The 20690-nt window shown below is 42.8% G+C and overlaps 1 protein-coding gene across 1 annotated transcript in view; it reads left to right on the top strand.

The window, feature by feature from the left end:
• The first annotated feature begins 13059 nt into the window (after positions 1–13059).
• Positions 13060–20690, top strand: part of ABCB11 (ATP binding cassette subfamily B member 11) — a 73467-nt gene continuing 65836 nt past the window's right edge. Inside the window, exon 1 of the mRNA XM_010971427.3 lies at positions 13060–13633. The gene's annotated coding sequence lies outside the window, so the exon portion shown is untranslated. The remainder of the gene's footprint in view (positions 13634–20690) is intronic.

The following is a 20690-nucleotide window of genomic DNA, read 5'->3' as shown; positions in this document are numbered from 1 at the left end:
CCAGAGCCTTCTCAGTGATGTTACAAATTGTCACCTTGAATGGTTGACCGAATTAGGTATAGATATTTCACAAAGCTGATAATAAGAAAGGGATCCAGGAAGGAGACATATGGAGGAGAGCAGAGCTTAATGCTTTAACAGTGGATTTGAATTGGCTGTGACACATCAGGAATTGGACTGAGGGAGGAGAGGGAAGTTGGTAATCACTTAGGTGGGGGACCACTCAGAGAAGTGATGAGAAGTCACTGGAATGAAGATTTGAGATGAATCATGGAGGAGTCAGTTGAGCTGTCTCTTCCTCCTTTTCTTTTCTTACTTATTTTCTTGGATCATTTTCTGAATTCCCTATGATAAAATCTCCAGAATGTATACAGTTGTGTGCATGTGTCTGTGTATGTGTTTGCCTCTACCTCCCTGAAAATTAATGATGCAATGTAATTTCTGGAGCTATCTGGGAACAGAAGGAGTATCAGTTAGCATATATCTAGCTGCATATGAAAGAATATCCCGGTAACGATGGCTTAAATAAGAAGAGCAATGATTTCAGAGTGCGTGAAATCTGGAGGCATTTGGTTTCAGGGTTGGTTCAGTGGTTCGATTATATCATCAAGGTCTAGACTCTTATCTCTCCACCCTGCTCTCCTCAGCATGTGGTTCTTCATTTTTTAGTACATCAGTCACCTCATGGTCACCAGATAAAATTTCTTAAGTTCTGACTTGGAAGGAAATAGCATGACTTAAAATATGAGTTTTGCTTCCTCTTGGCATGCACCTCCCCTACACACACACACACACATTCGTTTATACTAAAAATAAAGACATAGACAACAGTCCAGAGGAAAAAATAAAGAATTAGTGACTGCCATTAGTGCATGCCCGTAAGTGGCATGTGAGATGTTGAAATGCATTCCTGAGAATACAGGCAACCGCCCGCACATATCCAATAAGGAAGGGGGTATGTGGCAAGTCAATGAGTGTGGGATGGGCTGTGGCATAAAGGGAAGGATGCTGACTGCATTCCAGGAGAGAAAAGTGTGGACTCTTGACACCACAACTGCCGAAACCCCTGGACTGAATTGCGAGAAAGTCTCTAGTGTCCCAGTAGCAGCCTCTATGTCTCTGTCAGAGTTGGATGCAGGTTGAATGTGGCTGCAAGTCCTTTGTTTTGCCGTATCTCAGTTTGAGTTTTGATTCTTGGTCCCTAGTTAATCACTCTTAATCATTGCTATTTAAAGTTGTGACATTTGCAAATGTGTGCCTAGACAAGTGTCAGCGAGAAGCCATGAATTAGTGAATCAGGTCTAGATTGCTCGCTGTTTTAAAGCAGTATTTCACAAGCTAAGTTTCCTGGTATTGTAAGGCATCACGTAGAGATAGTAAGAGCAGAACTGGGGAGTTCTCAACAGTCATTTGTAACATAACAATAAAGATGATGTGTCTGCCTTCACTTTTTCCCCCAAAGCTAAAAATAATTAGTTAACCAACATCCATCTGGATTGAAAAGCTTATAGAAATGCATCTTAGTCTCATGAGGCTGTTAGATTGCTGTCCAAAGGCTTGGTTGACTAATCTGGTAAGATTGCTTCCTTGTTGCCAAGGTATATTGTATTAAGAATGAATTGCAAAAAAAAAAAAAAAAAGAATGAATTGCCTTGCTTTAAGCTAGGGAGTAGTAGATACCACTCACACCTTATTTATAACGATTTGACATAGATTACTGTGAACTATGCTGGAATATTAACAACCACTCATGTCTTACCATCTCCATAACCAAGCAGGACCCTATGGGGCTTTCCTGGGACAAACCCCTCCCCCATATCCTCTACTGTAGCTCCTCTCTCAAGTACCCAGATAGTAGTATCTCATGCATATTGCCTGAGGTTTTCAGATGCTAAAAATCATCACCAAATGGAAGAAATTAACTACTTGATGATCTTGAGCATGTGGGACCCAGACCTTCTGGAGCCTAAGGATTGATCACCATCTACCAACTTGAGAATTATCCATAGCTAAGCACATATCCTGGGGACCCCCCCCCCCACTTGGCTTTTAAAAAGGCTCACCTGCAACCCTTTGGGGAGGTCAGGGGTTTTTGAACATGAGCCTTCTATTCTCCTTGCTCAGCCCAGCAGTAAACTTTTCTCTGCTCCAAACTCTAACATATCAGTATATTTGTCCTCTCGTGTTGAGTAACAATTTTGGCAAAAAGCCCAGGAATCTGTGCCTGTGGCTGGTCAGCCCCTACTGGGGGTATCCCCTTGAAGGAGAATTAATAAAATGGATGCATTTAGGCTAACAGATTGCTTATTCTTATGCTTGCTCTTAAACTGGTCAACTAACCCGACTGACCAGTTGCTATTCTCAGCTCCAGGCCCATTGTTGAAATGAAGCTATTAATTTTACTGTCTCTGCTTTATTCCAGTAATCAAAAGCAATAATCATACTTGGTTTCTGAGTTATTCTCCAGAGGGAAGGTCACGGAACTGTGAACCTTACAAACTAGCCTGAATTACCAAAATGACCACACCTTGGGCACTTACAAGATAAAGAGATCAAAAGAGGGACAACCACTATCCTCTATAGAATTGGTCACCTGGAGACACAATGTTCCCTCTGAGTCTTATGAGAAGAAAATAATTCTATTGATTGTTATCAATGCTTTATTGTATAAGCTATGGCTATATAATCACCCTGCCCCCATCCCCAAGATGGGTTCACAGTTTTGAAGGCACTAGCCTGCTGTGAGTCCCCTTTGACCGGCGAAGTAATACAGCTGTCTTTTTTGTTCTGTGCTTTAAGACCTTGTCTCTGATCTGAGTTTCAATTTGGCTCTTTGGGGAGGGATGAGGGGGGTTGATCTTTCGGCAACACCCTTCCCTGGATCCCAAGAGCTGCTGGAGCTCATTTGGCAGGGGGGACTGGGAGGGACTCTCCCTGACAGGCATTGGCCACCCCCGGCTTCAGGCTGTTTAGAGCCGAAAAACGTCCAGAGCTGCGGTCCATATTCAGTGTCACCTGGGGGTGAGTGGCTCCAGCTCACCCAGAATGGGAATTCTCTCCACTTCATTTGGGCTCCTTCCCACCGGGAAGTGAGACACGTTCTGGGCTCATTGCAAGCCACTCTGGGTCTCTTCTCTTTAAATAGCTGGGCCAGTCTGTTTGGAGGACTCCATCTGGAAGTTAAAGTGGAGTCTTTGGTGAGTAACAGGGCTCATTGTGAAGATACCAGGGTGTCTTTCCCTATTGTGTTGGCTTTGCCTTTGGTTGGCATTTTCATTTTTAGGACTAGCTTGGTCATTCATTCAGCTTCTTTTCTGTTGGGGCATTGGTTGGGGTTCTCCCCTTTTGGATTAATGGGCTATTAGTTGGGAATCTCCCTTTTGGGGCTGGGGGAATGTGACCCTGAGAGACTGTTTTGAATTGTTGTTTGCTTGACATTGGCCATGAATAATTAAGTATGGATGATCAGGGCTCTGTTCCATCCTATAGTCCTCCTAGGGCATATTTTACAAAACTGGGAGAGCTTTAGCTATGCTCCCATAAATGAAAGAAAATAATATTTTTAATTATAACGTGTGGGCTCAGTACTCCCTGAGATCTGTAGAACAATGACCCCTAATGGCTCTGCTACTATATCAAAGTGGGCCTTTTTTGCGATTTGGCTTTTACCTTGGAGGGGTGTGTTTGTGTGTGGGTGTGTGTGTGAGAAAGCAACTCCGTACCTGAGTCAAAATTTTGTTCCCTCTTCCTTGTTTGCTGAAGGTGAGGCTTGTAAATGTGAATGAATGATACGTGTGTGTGTGTGTGTGTGTGTGTGTGTGTGTGTGTGTGTGTGTGTGTGTAGTTGTCTAAGGGATATTTGGGAACTGAAAAAAATCCCTGAAAATAGCCAAGATGATTGGGTTTTGTAAAAGCAGTTAGAGGAGAAATTTGCATTTCTCTTCCTGTGCTTTTGAGATGTAAATGATCTACCTGAGCTCTCAAGGGAAAAATAGACAATTTTTTTAAACTCAAGTGGAAAAACAGATCTCTGGTTCTGTCTTTATGCAAAAAATTAACTTGTAAATGAGCTCTATTTAATTGACTTGAAAGTAAGCACTTACAGATTAAATACTTCTAAATATAAAAGAAACTGAGTAGACGAGTTCACGTGATCTGGGAAGTATTTAATATTAAGTTAATATCTGATCTTAAAGCTAGCTTAAGCTTGTTGTTATAATCAATACAGACATGTTTTTTATTGGATCTTGGTTTACTGAAGGTCAATAAGTTCATGTTTGTGTTTTAGACTTTGTCAACAGAAAGAAAAATTAATTAACTTCGTATGATAAAAATTCTTGTAAGTGAATTAAATGCAAGTCAGATGGGAGGTTTTGGGTGAACTCCTTGGGAATGACTGTATTTTAGGAATGTCTACTGGGACATGATCTCTCCAGATATTTGGTAGCTTAAGATATTGGAGTTGTGCTGAATTAGGTCGAATGATGGAGGTTTGTTGAACAGCTGGGTCTTTCCCAAATGGAATTAGATACTGAGGCATTCATTGCTGAGCATTGGCTTCCCTTTGCAGAGAAGCTAGAGGATTTAGGACTATTGATGGATGTGTTTGATGCCACTGTTAGACAGTTAGATAGAAATGGGTACCAGGCAAGGGAAGAAGATGGGGGAGGAAACAACCCAGAAAATAGCAGTACACCTGAGCTCAGGATAAGGGGCTCCAAAAAACTCACTTTCTCTAAATGAAGGCCAGGAAAGAAGCCGGCTAACATTGAATGCTGTGTCTGTGCACTAGAGAGAAGGACCTGGATTAACTCATTATAATGTAATTAACATTGCATTTGAGCCCCCTCTTGTGGGTTTCTCTGAGTGTATCATGGGTAAAAACATGGGTAAAAGAGATGGGCATACCTGAACACAAGAAACTTGAGCTGTCAATCAGCCTGAGCACTCAAAGAACCTGAGCCGTGAATCAGTCAATCACAAAAAACGCCCCCTAAGCCAGGATATAAAAACAGAAAAAACAAAAGAGAGGCGCCATTTTTCCTCTCTTGGCTTGGCCCACCCCCAGTTCTCGGGGTTGTACTATATTTTGCTGCCTTTTTGTTTCACTAATAAAATCTTATTTATATCACGCTTTCTGTCTCTTGTTAAAAATTCTTTTTTTGGGGGTGGCTAAGAACCAAGGTAACTTTTATTCCCCTATTCCCAGTAACACCACCATGAGATATTTTCTATAAAAAAGACACATTTTAGGAAGTTATTGTTGGTATTTATGTTTGCCAATGTGCAGAATGCTAATATAGGGGACGGTTCATTGTTGCTTGGTTTTGAAGGAGTATAAAGCAAATTAACAAACTGACTTTCCTGATGTGAAACTGTTTGCTGATTCCTTCTTTGCTGAGAATAACTTTAATCCAGAGGCTGTACTCCAGGAAGGAGACAACAGGGGCTGATAATCTCAGAAGAATGGACAGACCTTCCAGAGTTGCTCCTGAAGATTGATTGAGGTTAAGGGGAATGTAGCACCCTGTAAAACACCGATTGATATCTATCACCTTTTCTGTTCTGTCCAGTTTTTCTATAAAACTTCAAGACCCCAATCCCAAGATGGGCTCCCAGTCTTTAAAGCACTAGCCTACTATGACTCCCTTTGCCAGGCAAATCAATAAAGCTGCTCTTTTCTTTGCTCCCCAAACTCTGCCTCCAAGTCTAAATTAGCTTTTCAGGCTACAGAGGCTGATTTTTTTAATCAACATATTTGGCACCCCAAGTGGGACATGAGGCCTCCCTCTTTTCTAGAAGTGGATTTCTGCCTGAGCACCTTGGGTCTGCTGCCTCTGCAGCTGACGCTCTGGAGTACAGAAACGGGAACAGGAGAGATCAGCCTCAGCAATTGCCCAAGTCTCTTCTCCGGGACTCCTGCTTTCCGGCCCAGCCTAGACCTTTGACTGCTGATGCATCTTTGGTAGAGAAAAGATCACTGTTAGGACTGTCTCGACTTCTTAGCCAAGACTGGGGTAAGTATCCCGGTGACAACTGAGGCCCCTTGACCCTGTCCAGGGATTGCCCTGGCAGAGTGAAGAATCCCCATCTGTTGGGACCCCCTTCTTTGAAAGCAACTCCCATATGAATGGGTGCCAATTGGATAGGAGTTCATGGGCTTGATGAACTTGGAAGTGTGCTTTGCATTTGTACTTGTATTTTGAATTCGTGCTGGCATTTGTCATCTGTCATCTGTTATCTGTAAAGCCTGCCTTTGTGATCTGAAACTTTGGTCTAATGCTTACACCACTACTAAACTACCCCTACTTAAGAGACAAGTATTGAGGGAAAACAAAACCTTTTTCTGGCCTCAAGGGAATGAAGTCATTCTAGGAAGAACCTACCTTTCTATGCCTTTGAAATGCAAATATTCTACCTCGTCTTCTTCAGGAACCCTAATCTCTGCCACCTTTTTAAAATGCAAATTTTGAGAAAGAGGGTAAGTAGTTTGGAACCTGGCTTGTCAAGGACAAATAGAAATCTTAACTGTCTCCCACAGAAGTTAGTAAAAAATGTTTAGCTATATAGACAGTCAGCTTTGATTTGTTCCAACTGCCAGAAACCCAATTTGAATCCAACCTCTTGTATTAAGTTTCTAGACAATGAAATTGCTTTAGATCAGATATTATCAGAAAAGAAAGACTTGTATGTAGTAGTCAGTAGCTCCTGTTATGTATATGTAAATACCAAATTAGAAGTTAGCATTAGATTACTGGCTATCTGGCTGTAAGTCTCCCCAAAGTGACAAACCTTCCTGAGAGGTCATGGTGATTTGGAGAGAGAAAATGAATAATGACAGTAAAGGGAACCCAGGGTTCCTGGAAGTTTTAGGGACCCCAATAACTATAGCTTCTTGGGAACTCTGGGTACAACTGAGATAAGAGGGAAGGGGGCAGGGCACAGCCATTCAAGGAATGACAGCAATTAACATGAAAATGGTGGAAGATTCAGCTCCCATTTGGCCTTGAGGATTAAGACGGTGGCAGGTTTGACTTCTAGTAGACCTTCAGCTTCATTATATGCTCATTGCAACACATTAGCATGATAAATAACATGCTCACAGATGCCAAGAGAGTCCCAAGGCTAGTCACAAAAGGTCAAAGAGTGGGTGGTGGCCCAGTTCCTGGGAATTCCAGCCCCTTCCCCAGGCTAGTTGGAATAGTCCTCCCACTTGTATGCACATGAAGCTACAGAGCCATAAAAACTGGCAACACTGCCCCTGGAGGCCTCTTTTTGCTCCCTCATCTTCGGACAACTAATTGGAGTCTCAATTAGTGAATTTCTTAATGGGCATTGGAGCCACCTACTCTGTTCTCAATTGTAAATTAGCCTCTTTAAGCAAGACCACCTTTCCTGTGGTGGCGGTAAGCAGACAGTCATAGCACCGAAGTCTCTTTAATGTGAGAGACTTTAAGCGACAGCCAACAGAGCCTCTCTCTGCCGAATACTAAGGTCTCTTTGAGGAGGAAAGCAGTGTTACAGAACTGAATGGCCTTAGATGTTTTACTTTGCCTCACAAGTGGAACTTGTACTGTGATTCACACAGCTGGCCTGTTGTACTTTTACACCTGATGAATCTGGACATGTAACCTTACCTTTAAATGATGAGATCTCAAATTCAGGACGAAGGACACGCTGAGACCTATGCATCAGAAGTGAATATCAGCGTCTCCCACTGGTTTTGGGGTGCCCCCCGTGATGCCCAATTCAGCAGGAAGCAGCTAGAGGAGAACCATACCGATTGCCCTGTTTCCATAGAAATGGGAAAAAGTGAACTAACAGTGGGGATTTGAAAGAGTATAAAGCAAATTAACAAACTGACTTCCCTAATGTGAAACTGTTAGCTGAGTCATTCTTTACTAAGAATAACTTTAATCCAGAGGCTGTGCTCCAGGAAGGAGACAACAGGGGCTGATAATCTCAGAAGAATGGACAGACCTTCCAGAGTTGCTCCTGAAGATTGATTGAGGTTAAGGGGAATGTAGCACCCTGTAAAATGCCCTGACTGTTAACACCTTCTCTGTTCTATCCAGTTTTTCTATAAAACCTCAAGACCCCAATCCCAAGATGGGCTCCCAGTCTTTAAGGCACTAGCCTACTATGATTCCCTTTGTTACACAAAGCAATAAAGCTGCTCTTTGTTCCCCAAACTCTGCCTCCAAGCTTTTCAGGGTGCCGAGGCTGATTTTTCAGCAGTAGTTTTCACTAGAAATTAAGGTTTTTAAAAGTTGAGGATTCTAATCTAAATGTGTCATTAAAGCTGCTAAAAATAAGGGAAACATTGCAGTATACAGTAGGAAAGCAGGATATATGTTTTGAGTGAAGAAAGGCATGAGGAATGGAGTTGCATTTTGTTAAGGGAGAAGAAGGAGATTTGGTGATTTGGTGCTGGAGCTGATTGTTTCTGGATGGGAAACAGACTAGGGTGGGGTACAGAAGGTTGTGAAGGGTTTGTGGAAAGGGAGCCCTAAAAAGAAGTTTTGTGCATGGTCGGGCTGAGATTAGATTACATGTAACTAGGTGAATGGATTTTGTTATTAAAAGTAGGCTGGTGCAAGACTAGATTTGTTTCCTCTCCGTTAAGAGAACAAGTTTACTTAGAATGCTTCTGATAACAGATTGTGTGAAACTTTTTGATATTTTTGGCAAACTTCCCGTGAAATTTAGTTAAAGTTCTTTTGACTTCAGCTAACTTTGGGATGCTTCAGAGGGCCCCTGAGACATCCCTGAGAAAAACAGTAAATTAACTAGGATTGTTGGTATATGTAAATTACCTGGGAAGCACTGTCAATGAGTGATAAGCCTCCTCAGATGATATGGTATATGGATAAATGTCATTAATATGGATAATCTTCTAGAAGCCATGTAGAGTTTCTGGGGTTTGGACGTGTCCTGGTATCATGCTGTCAGTCATGCTGCTGGTTATCCTGGAACGCTATGCGTCACAGCAGGTTGATTGAGCTTCTCTGTCGAGGGTATGTGATGGGATCTTTTGTCTTGTCTTTCTGGGTTTTCTGTCATTCGTGGACAGTTGGGCTGATGCTTTGCAGGGCTGCTTCGTCTTCCAGAGGATTCATGGGAGGAACTAGTGACACATGCAGGCTTCTTGTGGACCATGCTGCTGAACTGGGCAACATATTTAAAGGGTCTAGTGAAAACTCTGATTTCATAAAGCTGTTGTTAAAGGGGTTTGATGGCATAGGATTGAGTGAACTGATGAATGTGGTTGTAGTTTTTTTTGGTTGTCTGAAGTATTACTGGCTTTTGATCTATGTCTTCTAATTGAACCATTCACCAAATGTTTGTTTCCCTATCAGTATTGCCCCCAATGTTTAAGATAGAAAGGTAATTTTATAATGGACTTGTCAGAATATAACTACTTCTGATGTATAACAATGCTTGCTTTAAGTCTGTTGCTAAAAGCACATGTATGATGTGTGTAACAATTGTGTATCTGTGATAAAATGTATGGCCTATAAACTGTTTCCCATTAATATACCTCTGAGCCTGTTCAGGATATCTGATTAGCTTTCCCCTGATGTGGATACCTAGGCAAATACAAGGAAGGCCTAGCACTGAGGGTCATGATCTGAACTTGAGGCAGAAGCCACCAGCAGCATTGAGAGACAGATATTTTCATTATCACTGCTTTCTATTGAAACATTAGTAATCAGAAGAGGAAATGATGAGACAATGTACACATACTGAGATATGAAGAAGTCATTCTGGCTTATGCATGGTTTGACTTAAACTTTACTAATCAAAGTGGCCTATTTTATGGCCTTTTGGACATGCATTATACTTCTGCTTTGGCCTTGAGAAGGGAAATACATTTGAAGGTCCAAGTAGAGTGGCTGTGGTTTGGATGACCGGGAACTGGGCAGCCATTGTGGGTTGATTTCAGTCACATTCCTGTATGTTGAGAACTCTGATTTTCTGGTCTGTGTCATACTTAGGATGCTGCCAGCTGTTGTCAAAGCAGGGCTTGCTAGCAGGTGGCAGCTGCAACCTTATGACCTTAAGGTTTCCTTTTATAACTGTTTAAGTTTTAGACAATAAAATTGCTTTGGATCAGATGTTAGAAAAAAAGGAGACGTGTAGTGGCCAATAGCTCTTGTTATATATGTTAATATCACATTAAAAGTTAAAACCTACTCAAACAAAAAATGAGTGGCCACCTGGCTACAAGTCTCCCCCAAAGTGCCAGGGCCAGACTGGTTTTCAGGCTTATTCTCCTGAATTCCTCAGGGAATGAGATCTTAATCATACAAGACTTGGATCCAGGACTTGGAACTCAGGAATACTTCCAAGTCAGTGTCCATTCCCCAAATCGAGGTAGAACGACAGCCCGTTTCAGCAGAAAGTAGCCAGAGCAGTCATTGCCCCGTTCTCTGAAAGATTTGGAGAGAGATAAAACAGGATTGGAGATTGAAACTGAGTTCCTCTGCTGAGTTTATAATTAACCTCTTCTTATCTAACCCCTGTTCTCACTGAGGTGTTTCAAAGAAAAGGGGTATTTTAACTGAGTAGAACCCTATGGGGCCTCCCTGGGACAGACCCCCCATATCCTCTGTTGTAGCTCCTCTCTGAAGTATTCAGATAATAGTATCTCATGTATATTTCCTGAGTTTTTCAGATGGAAAAAATTCCACCAAATGGAAGAAATTAGCTACTTGATGATCACAAGTAGGTAGCCCCTAGACCTTCTGGCACCTAATGACTGATCACCATCAACAAATCTGAGAATTGTGCACGAGCTGATCACATACTCTGGGATGCCCCTCCCTCACCTGGCCTTTAAAAAGGCTCCGCTGAAACCCTTCGGGGGAGTTTGGGGTTTTGAGGGGCATGAGCCATCTGTTCTCCTTGTTCAGCCCAGCAATAAACCTTTCTCTGCTCCATGCTCCAATATTTTGGTTTGTTTGGTCTCACTGTGTGTTGGGCACAAGAACTTGTGTTCAGTAGCACCTCCTCTTCCATCCCAGCAAAGGAATGGTTTCCAGGACTGATAGATGACTTTAAGAAAGGAGGTGCCCCAGCATTTCTGATTCATTACGTCTGGGCATGCCCCAGATTTTACAGGTAATGCTGCTGCTGCTGGCCTAGTCATCACACTTGAGAACCACTAGCACTGTCCACTACTGCTCTCTTCCTGCTACTCCAGCCACACTGACTTCCTTGTGTTTCCTCAAACAGACCAGGGGTTCCCCTGCTCCAGAGGTTTTGCATTTGCTGTTTCCCCAGATACTTCTGTGCTTTCTCCCTTATATCAGCTCATTCCTCCTATGGCACCTTCTCCAACCACCTTATTTAAAATGGCAACACTTCCCCCCACCCCGACTCACATACACACATTCACACATACACATACTCCTATCACATCCTTTTCCTGCAGTGTTTTCCTCCATAGTATTTGTTACCCTCTGACATACGTATTTTACTTACTACCTACCCCCTCCCCTCACCAAAATATAAGGTTCCTGAGGGCAGGGGTTCTCATCTGTTTTTTTGCTCATGCCTGTGTCTCAGAGGTGAGAACAGTGTTTGGCACATTGTAACACTCAAAAAGTAGTTGGTGTTTTAACTGGAGGACAACAGAGACCCACAATTCTATGTGTTTCCAAACCATAAACCATAAAGAAAACCCACTTAGCTGTGGAAACAGAATAGGAATGATTAACATGGTATTCACTCTGCCCAGGCTAACTCTGTCATGGGGCCAGAGTTGAAGGAGCAGAGGAAGATGCTGTTAACCCTCCGAGGGGCTCTGGATAGGGCACAGCTCTGTCTTCACTTCTCATTGACAAGATGAGGTGGTTGAATGAAATATCTGCAATGTGATTTCCAGCTCTGAAACTCCAGGCTTTATCTTCCTCTAGGTCTACATGCCCCACCAAGGGAAGTCTTAGGACAGTAGGACCAGTGAGACTCTCTGCTCTGGTTTTGAGTTGACGGTTTTCTCCTGAGCATTTTTACTCTTTGGCTGTTGTCAACAATTTCACCGCAACAAAGTTAGCAAAATTCTATTAAGAATCTTCTCCCAGTCAAAGCTACAACTCCACAGCTGGGCTGCCTTTTTGGTTTTGGGTAAAGTGAAGTTCTTTTCCTTGGGTCCTAACTGGTGCCAAACCCAATATTATTTCATTTGTTTTGCCTTAGAAGTCAACCCACCCCTGTGATTCTCAAACCAGTTCAGTTAGGGGAACATCTAGAAATCTTCCTTGTCTTTGCTGACCTTGGTATTTTGAGATTCTTAACATATGAATATAATAATATAAAAAATAGGGGGCTAAATCACAAACCGTCTGCTATACAGATACCAGTAGAGACAAACAGTAGTGGAAACTGAATTTCGAAGAAAAATGTGTGGCAGAAAAATTTTTAATTGAGAAAATCTGATCTAATTTTCTGCAAACTGAGAAGCACTGGCCCATCCATGGCATTTCAGAGTATGAGGTGAAGAGGGTTAGCTTAGAGTGGACAAGGGTGAAGGCTCTGGACCTACGAGTTGTAAGACCTTGGATTGAATATTTGACCTCTCTGAGCTTCAGTTTCCTCCACTATAAAATAATGGAATGATGATGTATCGCCTAACTCTTACGGTTATCGAGGAGTGTAAGTAAGGTGGTCCAGGTTTAACTCTTCAGTTGAGCCAGGTACCCAACAAGGGCTTGAGCAACACTGGCTGTTATTATTCATCACTGAAGGCCATAGTGAGATACCTTTAGGAAGGGGTTAGCTCAGGCAGGGAGGGAGAAAATACAGAAGCATTTATGAAGATGGAAGGACCAACAAGAAGGGAGAGAAACAGATATGGATGGCAGCACTAAGCCGCTGGAGAAGCTGTATGTGTTTATTTGACTTGGACTTTTGTTAATTTGAACCTTTAAAAAAAATCATTAATCTCTACTTACACAGGACTTCATCTGGTGGGTAGAGCCTGAGGTTATTTACTGTTCAGGCCGGGGTGCAAGGGTCATCGGAGCACTCAGAGTTTTGAGCAAAAGGCTATTTCAGGTGTTCTTTGAGGTTATCTGTCTCCACGAAACTCGGGCTGGGTCAAGAATATCATGGGCCTGCCTCTTAATGATTTTCCAAGAGTAATCTTTCAAATTGAGGATGAAAATTTTTTGTTTTTTTTTTTTTAAGGAAAGGTTTTTAAATTTTTTTTTCTGCCTTTTTGTATTTTTAAGTAACATTTCAAAATGGTGTATCAAAAGAAGAATTGGACACGGCCAGTTGGACACCTTCTTGCTGGGCACCCCCTGCTGGCGTCTCTCCTCTCCTTCAAAGCCAACTCAACAATTCCTAAAGCCTGCTGACACCCGCGGAGAGCTTCTCAAGTGCACTCTGTATTTGGGGTTATTGTTTTGAGCATGTTCAACCTTTCCTCACATGTCACTGAACTCTGCTTGGGCTGGCCTTCAGGGCATTGACCCTTAAGCAAATAGATAGTGTTCTCAAAAAAGCTTGAATTCTGTTCAGTGCTTTACTATGATGAAAACTAAAGTTGGAAGAGGTTGTAAAACCTTTTGACTCTCCGCAGTGGAGTCCATTGTTTCTTCGTTCTTCTTCAAGTTCATGTCCACAGGTAAGTGACTTACACTGTCTACAGCATTTGAGGACTATGTTCTGCAAGTCAGTTTCCTTTAGGTTTTTGTGGGGTGTTGTGTTTCTGATTAAGTAAAAGCTGGCCTCTCATTATGCAATAAACAATATTACAAGGCTTGGATAAGAACTTGTAGAACACATTCATGATTTCATAATATTATATGTAAGATGACTCTTGGTTGCTTGGTTGCTGTCTCGTTTATAGTTACACTTTTTAATGCATCAGTTCTCTTCAGAATGCGTATGTGTGTTTGGTATGTGGGGGGGATGTGGTGCAAATGGGTGAAAAGACTGAATAATCTGCCCAATGTAGAAATGCTAGTGAACATTTTAAACGGGGCTTCATAAAAGCACAATTCTGTTGGCACTGACCATCACAGATCTTACCTCAGGAAGCTGGTGCTGGTCTAACACAGAACTATACTGATGCCATTCTCCTAGTTTTCAATAATTTAGATAACTGAAAAATATGAGCTCTGGGTTCATGGCTCTGGGCAGGGAGAAAGTTGGTTTCTAGAATCTAATTTCTGTTTTTAGGTTTCCCTAGCTGGTAATATGTGTTGCTGACGATTTGAACACAGGTCAAATATCAGTCACATTTAAGACTGGGAATTATGTGCAATATTTATAAATGTTCTGAGGGGGGGAATAGTTTTCTAGACGTGTTAGAGGCAGATTATAATGATTGTACCTAGAACTTTTATATTGGGATCTAATAATGGTTATACTTTTTGTTGTTGGGCACGCTAGGCACACACTCTACTACTGCGTCATACCCCCCCTACCCTTATTATACTTTTAAAGTGTATTTTAAAGCTTGTAAATATTAAGTTATTTATAGGCTTTTTCTTAGTAGAGGTTCTTTCTGTGTGTAGCCACACCCCCACCTCATCCCCACACACACCCCCGACCACCCCAGACTTAGTTACCCTCCTACTCTGCCTTGTAACACTTCTGTAATTTTCTGTTTGATGCCTCCATCTCCCTAGGGGATGCCTAGGGGTTACCGTTTACACACCCCTCCCCGCACTTGATTGTAAGCTCCTTGAATAATTTGTGTCCTACTACTAAGGGTAATGGTGACAAATACTTGCTGACAAATGCTGGAAATGGACTGGGAAATAATTTAGGGGAAAAAATTGCTCACTCTGTGGTTTTAAAAGACACTGAGATTGCTAGAAAAATGCCGAGTTTCATTGTAAGAATCAAGTAGTAGAGCTGTGTTGATTTATAAGGATGACAGAACTGTGCATGTGGAGACAAAGGATTGCTGGGAGTAACTCTGACCTTAAATTCTATTCTCTTCAAGATCACTTTAGTTCTCCATCTCAGCTGTGACTCTGGGAAGCAGGAATATCCGTGTGTCCCACGGGGATCACTGTGTGTTTCTTGTCCTTCTCTATCAGTTGTGGCCCTCAGGGCTGAAGGGGCCTCAGTTTCATCCTTCCCCGGGCAGCAGCTCCACATTGTTGACCCCATGACCTGTTACCCCGCAACCTGCTTATCTGCAAGGCAGTATTTACTTACTTCTTTGCATAAATCAGTATTTCTTTCCTCCTCTAGTGGTCCTAGGGAGAAATAAATCATTTGCTGAGCTTGATAATGGCAAAGGTGCCCCTTCCTATATCCCTAAATGTCAGCAGTGAAGGACATTTTTAAGGTTTTTTTGTTTGTTTGTTTTAAATAGGAATTTGTGGCTTTGAAAGTGACTTGTAAATTCATGAGGAGCAAGGGCAGTTCTACTCTTCTCTGAGCAGCTCAGGAGCGGGAGAGTGTGGTGCTGGTGGCCTTGAACAATGTCCAGAAGGGAAGACTCCACAGGAGAAAAGCCAGGGATGATATTCACAGTGTGATGTGGGGTGGGAGAAGGCCACTTCACTCCTGAGCCTGGCCTCGTCCCCCTGCTGCCCCCCAGCTCCCCAGGGACTGCTAGAGCATTTAGATCCCCTCCCCGTCTTGGCCTGAATGTGGAAAAACCTCAGCCTCTTCCTCCTGGATTCAGTCTAGGCAAGATCAACCTGTTTCAGAAGTAGTATCTGGGAGAAAACGAAACAGAATGCAGAACAAATCTCCCCAGAGAAAATTCAAAGCTGGAAATATTGGTGGAGTCGAGGAAAAACCGTCTCCTAAAGTGACAGGAGCCTGGGCACCGCTGGCTCGACTCTGGCATTGCACAGCCTGTTTGCTTTGGTCAGTTCAGGCCCAGCTGCCCGGGAGGGAGATGAACTGCGCGTGCTCCTGGCCTTGGCCAGTGAGGGCGCACCGCTGCGTGGTCTGGGGCATTTCTGTCCTCAACTCCATCTCCTGGTCTCTCTGGGTGTGGGCTGATCAGAGTGCTGTGTGTTTTTGAAAATATAAATTTGATCACATCATACCCTTTTCTTGCCCAACAGCCCTTATTTTGTATTGCCTTAGGTGTAAGGTCCTAAGCCCTCAGTGTTAAGAATTATGAGGCCCCGAAGAATCAAGGAGCCACATCTCCAAGGCTCCTCACCCACTTTACCTCAGACCCCAGACATCCTTGGGTCCTTGAACCTATATATTGATTCTCGAGTCTGGGCCTTTGCTTGAGCCTAGGATACCCTTCTGTCTCTTGTTCCCTCAGCTAACTTGTCCCATCTTCAAGGTCCCCATGCTAAAAGCACTGGTTCCAGAGCCTTACCCAACTCTCTAGACAAGGGCAGAGCTCCACCTGAGGGTCTAGGAGATGCCTGTTCTTCTCTACTCACAGTCATCATGCTTATTTCATTTGTGACACTTGTCTTCCCTGCCACAATCTGAGGAATAGGCAGGTTGGAGGGCTGGTATGCCATATGGTGTTTGGTTGGGCAAATCAGGTCCTCAGAGATTTCTTCCTGGGCTTCAGCCTGTCCTGAACTGTCCTCATAATACAGGAGTCTGCAAACATTCCTGTAAAGAGCTAGAAAGTGAATGAGGTGTGGGAGGGAAAGTGTGAATAGTCCCTGTCGCAGCCACTCAGCTCTGTCATTGTAGCACAAAAACAGCAAAGGACAAAACAAGACAAATGGGCATGACTGTGTTCCAGTAAAACTTTACGTTAAAAAACAGGCAGTGGGCTGAATGCCCCTATTGTTGTGTCCTTCAACCTGGAAGTTTCCTAGCTCCTGGGAGAACTATTCTTATCCCAGTCTCTTCCTCCCTCCCTCTCACCCCTTGTATCCTGCCTTCCTCTCCCCCTTTATTGTCTCTTTCTTCTCTCCCTCACACTATCAGTAGCCAATTGATAATGTTGACCCAGGCTTCGGTGAAGGTTAGCCCACTCATCTGTTGCCCCAGGCTGGTGTCTTGAAGTCACACTAGCAGTCTTGGTGTAGTGGCCCGCAAGGGGCACTGACGTTTTGGACCCTCAGGATCTTTGATTTGCTCCTGGCATGGCCTGTAGAACCCCACATCCTCCAGTTTCGACAGCCTCCACCTCCTGTGGCACTGCCCACTTAGCTCCTCTCAGGTCTGTCCATGTCCCAGGCTCCCTCGGGTGACCCGTCTGGGTGCTGCTCTCCACCTCTTCCCTCTCCTCTCTGGCAGCTGTCTTCCAGAATGATGTTGCTAATGTTCTAAGGTAGAAAGATCCTTGCTATGCCTACCCATAAAGAACAGGAGACTGTCCTCTAATGTGGGTTTCTGTGTTGATAAGATTACACATTTTATCAAAAGAAAAAGAAAATTCAACCCTGGATAGTTAAACAGAAGAGCATGTAGTACGCAGGTGAGAGACCGCGTGCTGTTTGGTGACGGGGACACTAGTGATGGCATGGGAAATTCAGAATTCTTGGACAATTCCATGATTAGGTGGCTAAAGTCTGCAGATCAACGCTTAGAAATCTTGATTTCCTACTTTTAACTCCCAGATTCTTTTAAGTTTATTGAAAGCCAGTGTTTCTAGAAGACTTCAAAAATTCTCAATCTGTTCCCAAAGAGATTTTTAAGAGATTAAAATAATTTATGATATAAAAAGGCAGAGTGAAAAGGAAATCTCTTGTTCCCTTACTTTCAACTCTGAGTTCTTTTGTATGGGTTAGAGTACAATTTTGTTCATGTAAATTGCTAAGAAACCCTAATTAAAGCCTCCTGTAATTGTGATATCCAAGAACCTTTCACACACTTCAGGGAGCTCGAGAACAACTAGTTAGCTTAGATGCTAGAGATAACAGCTGAGAGAGTAGAATTGGATGGCGTTACATCTGCTTGTATTGATGGGGAAAGGTAATGTAACAAAACATAGCACTCTTACATCATAAATGTACCAAGTGAGGAGGAGGCATGCTCTCACAGCCCTGTACAATAAACGTGTTTATCACTGAAAGCTAGATTCTTGCTATGTTTCCAGGGTTTCAGAGACTAGCAGAGGGGTCCTCCAGCATCTGCTACATGAGTTTCCCAGGATCTTATCTAATAAAAAGGGAATTAACCAGTGGGAGAAAACATGGTCTTAACAATATATCTGAGTTTCATTTTACACTCATAATGATATGAGACTATTCATCTAACATCTAATTTTGGAAACATCGTTTCTTTGCCGGATAATACCACGAGCAAGGCCTTTGTTCATTCTTTCTAGTAATTTTGGTTTCTCATTGCAGTTTCCCAAACGTGGGGTTATAAAATTGTCACGGTGTTTGTGGGTGCATGCAAGTAATCAGCATTTTTAACACAATGGCCTTTAAAAGCCATCAGGGCCATGTTGGAGCTGGCCATAAGACAGCTAGCTTCCATTTCTGACTGAGCAACCAAGGCATGACCTATGGCACTGGAGAGTGTACATTTTTGAAGTATAGCACCTTGTTATATTTTTGATCAGTGGACTACCAAAGTTCAGAGTGGTGCACTGAATGCTGAGAAGGAAAACAAAGGAACAGCCCCAGATATTTGGTAGCTGGCCTGGCACTCACAGCTAAGCTGTGTTGTTCTCCTATTAAAAATAAACAATCTCGTGGAATACTAACTGTATGAGTCAGGATTCTTCAAAGGAACAGAACCAATAGCATATATATCGATATGTAGAGATTGATTATGAATAATTGACTCGTGAGTGATGAAGGCTGGAGACCCGGTGGGAAGCCGGTGGTGGTGTTTCAGTTCAAATCCAAAGGCCTAGGAACCAGAGGAGCCACTAGTGTTCAGTCCCAGTCAGCGTCTGAAGGCCCAAGCACCAGGAGCACCGATGTCCAAGGGCAGAAAAAGATGGATGTCCCAGCTAAAGCACAAGGGCAAGTTCACCACTCCTCAGCCTTTAAGAGAAATTAATTAATTTTTAATTGAAGTATAATTGACATAACATTGTCTCAGTTTAAGGTATACATGTTGATTTGATACATTTATTTATTGCAATATGATTGCCACTGTAGCTTTACCTAATACCTCTATCATATCACATAATTATGATTTTTTTTTTGCAGTAAAATCTTTTGCAATCTCTCTCTCAGCAAGTTTTGAAGTATACAACACAGTATTGTTGACTATTATCACTCTGCTTGCATTAGATCTCCAGAACTTACTCATCTTCTGGTTACAGGTTTGTTCCATTAACAACATCTCCCCAACTTTCCCACCCCCTAGGCCCTGGTAACCACCATTCTACTCTGTTCCTACAAGTTCAGCTTTCTTAGAAGTGGCATCATACGGTATTTGTCTTTCTCTGTCGGCTTATCTCACTAAGCATAATGTCCTCAAAATCTGTTTTCCATAGTGACGGTACCAGTTTGCTTTCCCACCAACAGTGTGCCAGGGTTCCCTTTTCTCCATGTCCACTCCAACTCTTGTTATCCCTTGGCTTCTTCATGATGGCCATTCTAACAGGTGTGAGGTGGCATCTCATTGTGGTTTTGATTTGCGTTTCTCTGGTGATTAATGATGTTGAGCATTTTCTCATGTGCCTGTTGGACATCTGTATATCTTCTTTGGAAAAATGTCCTTTCATTTCTCCTGCCCTCAGTTTCCCTGTCTTGTTGTTCTATTCAGACCCTTAAACAATTGCATGATGTCAATCTGCATTGGTGGAACATCATCTACCGATTCAAATGCTGATCTCTTCTGTAAACACCCTCACAGACACACCCAGAAATAATGTTTTACCAACTCTCTGGGCATCCCTTAGCCCACTCAAACTGACACACAAAATTAACTTCCCATCAACCTCAAAAGGTCACTCTGAGGCCAGGATAAAATGAGACAAAGCAAGGCCAATTCCTAATTCTGTCCAAACACAGGCAAAAATAAGGTCATTGTGGAACCCACAAAATATCAAACATCCCTCTCTCTTACTAAATGAGTGACTGCTTTTTCTTCACCCAGTCATAAGGTTGCTCCGGCTTTCTGACAGCATTCAATGTGGAACAACCCCTACTTCCTTAGACCCTCTCCCAAATCTCCTGACTAAAGCCTGAGTCCTATAATAGGTTCTTCCTAACACCCTCTTACTGTGATACCCCATGGTCCCCCACAGTGTGTTCTCCCTCACTGCTATGAGTAATAAATCCAGATTGTCAAACTACAGGTGTGTTCTTGGTGAACTTTGGCTGAAGGGTGTGAATTTTTGTCTTTGAGAATGTGACTTTTTAATAGTAAAATGGAGATAACAAAAACCATTGTGTTCAGAAGGAAGTAAAATGCAAGTAAACCTAATATGAATCCTAATGTACAGAACTGCTAAGGAAGTAGAGAAGGAAAGAGAAGCGACTAGTTGGTTGATCAGCATTCTCTTCCTTAATAGAAAATGTGTGACAGATGACCCCAGAACAGTGGTGGAGATGGGGCAGAGGGGGCTTCGTCGCTAAGCTTGAAGGGCAAAGGGAACTTTATCTGCCTTCTCCTTTTGTGCTCACCGATGTACGGACAGTTTCATGTCATTTTCCCACATGTCCTGCAAGGTGGATTTTACCACCATCACAACTACTCCCTGAGCTAAAAGATGGTGAAATCAGGGCCTGGAGAAAGGTGAAAAAACATATCCAACAACCTAGGGTGAAGCCACAGGCAGTACCAGGATCTGTGAAATTCTGAAGTTCACGGGCAAGACA

The sequence above is a fragment of the Camelus bactrianus genome, chromosome 5 (genome assembly GCF_048773025.1).
Source record: "Camelus bactrianus isolate YW-2024 breed Bactrian camel chromosome 5, ASM4877302v1, whole genome shotgun sequence".
In the NCBI taxonomy this organism is placed as follows: domain Eukaryota; kingdom Metazoa; phylum Chordata; class Mammalia; order Artiodactyla; family Camelidae; genus Camelus; species Camelus bactrianus.
The sequence above is the reverse complement of the archived record's forward strand: the minus strand, read 5'-3'. Positions and strand labels throughout refer to the sequence as shown.